Raw genomic sequence first — 6612 nt, forward strand, 5'->3', positions numbered from 1 at the left:
CCCTCAATAGGAATTAGTAGAATAATATTTAATTTTTTTGCCTTTGGATAAAGAGATAAAAAGGAAATTATTTTAAGGAGGAGTTATTACTCCAGTCCAAAATAAGAGGAGCAGGAGGGTGGAGGCAGCAGCTCCCTCCCTCCCATCCCCCGCCAAGGCAGATAATCAGTGGCTTGGAGGGGCATCAGCCAGCCAGAGAGGGTTATGGAGAGTGAAGCACCAACATTTGTTTTCTAAGTAGTTTTACTAAGGGAAAGAAAGGGGGAAAGGGTGATAGCTTAGTCAAAGAGAGGTTTTCATTTGTTGCTTAATTTAGGAGAAATTTGACCATGTTTGTAGCTTGAGAATGATTTAATAGAAAGTGAGGGGCCCTGGCTGGTAGTTCAGTTGGTTAGAGTGTAGTCCCAATACCCCAAGGTTTTGCGTTCAATCCCCAGTCAGGGCACATGTAAGAATCAACCAATGAATGCATAAATAAGTGCCATAACAAATCAGTTTCTCTCTCGCTCTTCCTTTCTCTCTCTCTCTCTAATAATAATAATAATAATAATAATAATAATAATAAAAGAATTGTATTGGAAAGTGAGGGGGAGCCAAGTTTTCCACCCCATAATATATTTTTAAGGATATTATTTTAAGCTGGTTATTTTTAAGAAACAAGAGACTCAAGAAGCTTTTTACTCCCCCCTTACTGGTCTAAAGGAAAATAGAAAAGAAAAAAAACTACTCCAGGAAGGCAGCTGTCACTCTAGCACAATATGAACTAAGTGTGGCAGACAGGGCAGAACCGAACAAATTCGTTTTGTTAGACTTGTCTCCGTGTCCCATTGTTTCTGGGTGGCCCAGGGAGAGTTCGTTCACCAAATGTTTATTCCTTTTTGGGTGTCTATGAAGTGACCTTCCCTCCTGCCCTTCTTTTTTTTTAAAGATTTTATGTATTTATTTTTTTAATAAGAGGGGAAGGGAGAGAGAAAGACAGGGAGAGAAACATCAATCAGTTGCCTGTCACTTGCCCCCAATCAGGGACCTGGCCTGCACCCCAGGCATGTGCCCTGACCAGGAGTCGAACTGAGGATGCTTCAGTTCTCAGGCCAGGGCTCAATCCACAGGGCCACATCAGCCGATGCTGCTCTCTCTCCCTCTGAAGTCCAAACCACCACCCACCCCTTTCTTCTTAGCTGAAGGTGACATATAAGCCTGAACTGCCCCATTTGCCTTTGGGTCCCATATTCTTATGGAACCCCCATGTGTACATAATAAATCCCCCTGTTAATCTGTCTCATGTCTATTTGACTGTTAGGTCAGCCAGAAGAACTAAGAGGGAAAAATTTCCCCTCCCCTTTAAAAGGAGAGATTGAAAATGTTTGGGAGACAGAAAATCAAGGCAACAGCATGTGAGTAGAAATAGACCTAGGATGAGGCACAATGGAAGGATTAGTGTTAAAAAGGAAGATGAGTAATTTTTAAATTGGCATCTCAAGGAAGGTCACTATAGGGCTAAGAGAAGGGGTCCTAGAGTCTGGAAGCTGCTGATGTGCTCACCAAAAGTAGCAGGTAAAGGGAGAAAGAGGACTCCAGAAGGCCAGATATCCAACAGAAGAGAGCGGTGAGGGGGTCTGCCAGGATGGCAGCGGTGCCGCACTGCCTGCAGGGATCCAGGCCGGAGCAGTTTGGAGAGCTCTGGCAGACAGGGAGGACTCTTCGGAAAATGGAATCGATAGATTATGTGACCGGGCTGATTATGCAGGGAAAAGAATTATGACAGGCTGAAAGGCAAATGGAGAAAATTCAAGATTAGGTACACAGCTAACCATGCAAATAGAACATAACACCTAAGATTTAACACATGTTAGGTGCTTTCATATATGTATAATTTATTAATCCCCCTCATTTTATAGAAGAGGAAACTGAAGTGCAGAGAGATGAAGTCACATCCTCAAAATCACAGACCTAGTAAGTGGCAAAGCAAAGATCTGATCCCAAGGTCTGACTCCAAGGACCCTACCCCTAACCACTTGAATATACTGCCTATAGTAGACTATCCTGTGTGGCATGGGCCCAGCTCCCACTTGGAGATGCACAGGACCCACGCCCACAGATAAATACTCCTGTGGGTAATCAGGCCTGCAATGTACCTAAGCCACTATGAGTCTTGCTTTTTGATCCCTCACCCTGAATTGAGGACATTTATTGCAAAGCAACTTCCTAAAAACCATGCTAAACCTTCCAAGGATGAGTGTAACCAGTCCAACTACTTTTGCCTTTTCAATTGCAAAATCCCTCTTCTGTGATGTGATTAGCAGCATTGGCTCCTTTATTTTCTATAAAAGGTAACCAACCACCTAAAGCGAACCTGGACCACCATGTAATGAGCAGAGAAACTCAATAAAGGCCTATCATGGTGGAGGCTGAGGCTTTTGCTCCCCTTGAGAGAAAAACCATGCTGTCCCTTTTCCTCCACCAGACTCAGTAGTCTGTGTGAATGTCTCATTTCATTCATAATGACGTGGACACTGTGGGCTAGTGTCTGCATCACTGCCTCTCTAGGAAAGAGGGATGGGACTGAAAATCAAAAGTTGTTAAGAAAGGAAATGCTGTCATTATGATGGGAAAATTCAAGAATTAGGAAATTTTAGTTTTAAATTATAGTTAATAAGCTTGGTCATGAATACTTATAAAGAGCTATTGCTTCGGGAACTTACCATATAACCCATGCTGACTCCAGAAGACCACAAGCAATTCCACCTTTGTGCCCAGGAGGACTGCAAGCAATCCAGGCGGTGCCTGAGTCATTGTGGCCCAGGGTGAGACATCACAGGACACAGGACACAGATAAAGAGAATTGCCCAGGACACAGATGCCTAGGACACAGATAAAGCCTCACTGGCTAAGAGATGAAAGGACATTAGGGAAATTGCTGGATGGCAGCTTTTATCTGATTAACATTTTTTCCTGAGTTCCAAATCCCTCACCTACACGTTTTTTTGCCCCTGAAATCCAAACCCTTACCTACACACTTTTTATATAATAAAAAAGGCTGGCTTGAAAGAAAATGTAAATGGTCTTTTAGGGTATATAACCCTCTGTCTTCTCAGCTCGCCAGCCATCTGAATAAAACATCCAATCCCTGTCTTTGCTTATTGGGTCTGGAGGTGGCAGGCAGCACCAATGCCGACTTCCCTGGTTTTATTCAAATGCTGTGTGGTTATGCAACAGTTAAGTTTTACTAGCCATAATTACAAAAATGCTGACTGTTAATTTTATGAAAGCTGTGATATAGATTGGCAAGATGGCAGGTGGGAGTGCTCAGTGGAATAAGCTTTCAGCCCACACGGAACATAACATAAAAGCTAATACACAGTAAACAGAGTCAACTGATCAGGAAAACACAGTATAAGAATACGATTTGAAAATATGAAAGAAAAACTGCCAAAATAATTGATAATGTTGCCTCTGGGGAGGGGACTGTAAGGTAGGTTGTAGAGAAGGGATATGCTATTTTTCATTTTACATTTTGTAAAGTTTTTTATATTTAAAAACATTGTGTATATATTAATTTAATAGAAATACAGAAGAATTCAGTAACCAGCAGGAGTGGAGTGGGGGCTCTATTGGGCTGTTTGTTGTTGTTTTGCCTGGGGCCCAAATTTATAGCTATTCATTTCTAAATGAATTCTTTGTTGTTTACTTGTAATTGAAATTAATTAAACTTCCACTACTAGATTGAAGTCTATAGAGACTTTATAAGTGAGCATTAGAGAAATTTCTTCTTTTATATTTAAAAACCAACAGAACATATCACTAGGCTTTTTTTAAAGTTGAGATTTCAGGAAAGTAGAATAATTAATTTTATTTGCTTTTAAGCCATTCTTGAATGGGAAATTAAATTTGTAATTAAGTTTTCTAAATTTGCTAAAGATAAAAATAAAGTGGGTATCTACGGTTATGTTTTTTTCTTTAACAACATATGTATACCCCTGTTGTTTTCTATTCAAGGTGTTGTGTTTTTAAATTCAACATTGAACTCTCCTTCCTGAAAAGGAAAAACCAAAAAACATCTTCAAATTAAGGAGGGGAAATAGCAAATTATAAGATGGTTATTTCTAATATGTCATATATGCATATATAATTACATTGTATAAAAGGAGCTAATTCAGTTAATTTAGGAAAAATTTTGTGGGGGAAATATTTCACATGGTCTGCCAAGAGCTATAGTCTTATTAAAATAGGTCTATTACTGATTGTTCCTGAAAAATCCACATCAAAAGAGATGAACTGAGAAATTACCTGCATGTTAAGAACACTATGTACAAGAGTCTTACTTGAAAAAGTCTGCAGAATACTGGCTCCAAAAGCTCAGGCTTCCATCACAATTTTCTTTTTTAAAAGATTTTACTTATTTATTTTTAGAGAAAGGGAGGGAGAAAGAGGAGAGAAACATCAATGTGTGGTTACCTCTCGTGCCCCGCCCCCACTCCCGCCCCACTGAGGACCTGACCTGGCCCACAACCTAGGGCATGTGCCCTGACTAGGAATCAAACCAGGGATCCTTTGGTTCACGGGCCAGCACTCAATCCACTGAACCACATCAGCCAGGGCCCCATTACTGCTTTTCTTATAACTTGGGGCAGAGTCTTGAAATCCCCAGGTTATGAAGACTTGTGTTCTCTTTCTATGCAAGGCTAACATTGACATAGTCACAGAATTCTCCCACACTGGCATTGATTTGGCCAACAGAGCCCAGGATTCAGGATCAGCAGGCCTGAATCGTACTACCAGCTCTACCTCTAGCTCAGTGTTCACTGGTGAGGTTCTCCACCTTCCTGGACCCCAGTTTCTGTCCAAGGCTATGAGGCTTTAGAGTCGCAGCCTGCTCAAACACATGCAGATTTCATACCTTCCCTTCCCAGGAAGTTGCCTGGCTCTTCTCATGCATGGGATAGAAACTCTAGGTGCCCAGTTAGTCTCCTCAGCTGAGAAGTTAGGCCAAAGTGACTGCAGTAGCCAACAGTGGAGCTCACTGAAATCCTGGGAAGATCTTTGCCTTTTCATGAGTCAGAGGCTGCCACCATGCAGGTGGCTACACTGGCCTGATACTATTTATGCTGTTTAAAAATTGTTATTGAATAAAAATTTTAGAGCCAACTCTCTTCATTACTATGACTCTGACTAGGGTCTGCTCCATTATTTCTCTTCCTCTAATTGCCTTTCCTTAGTCTCCACCTCCTAAACTGCCCAACCAATCGCATCCTTGCCAAAAGCTTTGTCTGAAAGTCACCCAAGATCAAGCCTTGAGCTAAGTGCCAGGGGATCAAACAGGTGGATTCCACTCCCAGTTTTGCTCCTTCAGTTTTGCTGTGAAGCTATGGGCAAATTATTTGACCTGACTGGGCTTCAGTTGCCTTATTTCTAAAATGGGTACAGTAATGCTGATTTTAAAAGTGTGGGAGAGGATAAGGGTCTCATGGTCTGGGTGGTTCTTTACTGAATGCTATTCTTGTTAAATGTTAAAATATAGCACAGTATTTTTGCAGACAGTAGCTGTAACAGGATGAGCAAGACAAGAACCCAACCCCATAAGTGTAACCAACTGCAATGAAGAAATCAACACGTAATTAACCAAATAGCACATATAAGCAATGGCTAAGCCTCCCTTTGGGGAGACAAGAGCAGAGCTTTGGATTTTTATTCCCTATCTCCTCTACTTGCTGCAAGTAAATAAAACTACCTAAGCACAACCATGACTAGTTCTTGAAAAGAACACTCCAAGCCGCGAACTCAAGTGGTCCGGTAACAAAAGGGATTGGGGCGAAGTGCCTTTAGTTGGAAATTTCTCTTCTTAGGGAAGTGGCTCTAAGATCATATTTGTGTAGGGAGAAAAACTACGGGCACGCTCTCTGCTTTCTGAGTGTAAGAAGGAATTATTAGGGACCCTATTTGTAGTGAGTTCGGGTGATAGAAAGCAGGGATGTAAACAGAGTCCCTGCGCCAAGACGCGTTCTCAGGTGGATAGGGGAGGCGAGGTTGGAAAATAGATGAATGTAGAGGGACAGAAGCAAAGGGCTCTCACTGGATCCCCCAAAGTGCCTTGGAAATCAGGGCTTAACAGCCTAGTGCCTGGGGACCCGAGGGAGCTCAGGCAGAGGGGACTTTCCCAAAAGTTGTTAAGTTTTCTTGGCAGCTGTGGAAGGAAAAGAGATGGGACTGGGACCCATGGATATCGCTGTAGGCACGAGGCAGAGCGCAGACCAACACCTGGCGGTCCCCTCAGCGCAGGCTGAATACAGGACACTGGAGAATCGCTCCACTAAGGCTCCAAGCTTTATTGGAGTCGACAGCCAGCATTTTCTCTGGGGCTAGGAAACCGGAGCACAGCCAAGCCTGCTCGGGAGCCTGGGAGAGTCGTACTGGCCTCTTACTGAGCGGCCTTCGGAGGCCGGTGCCGCACCGGGAAGTGATCGCCACTTGCAGCCGCCTGACGCCAGCGGAAGTACTAGCCTAGGGGGAGCCTGCTCCGCCGCCCGGCGCGGGTGGAAGGGGCGAGCGTGGGGTGGGGCTGTGGGCGGGCGAGGCTGGTGGGGGCGGGGCCTGCGGCGGTGGGGCGGGTTTTGG

The sequence above is a fragment of the Phyllostomus hastatus genome, unplaced genomic scaffold (genome assembly GCF_019186645.2).
Source record: "Phyllostomus hastatus isolate PE091 unplaced genomic scaffold, TTU_PhHast_1.1 phas_contig_58, whole genome shotgun sequence".
In the NCBI taxonomy this organism is placed as follows: Eukaryota; Metazoa; Chordata; class Mammalia; order Chiroptera; family Phyllostomidae; genus Phyllostomus; species Phyllostomus hastatus.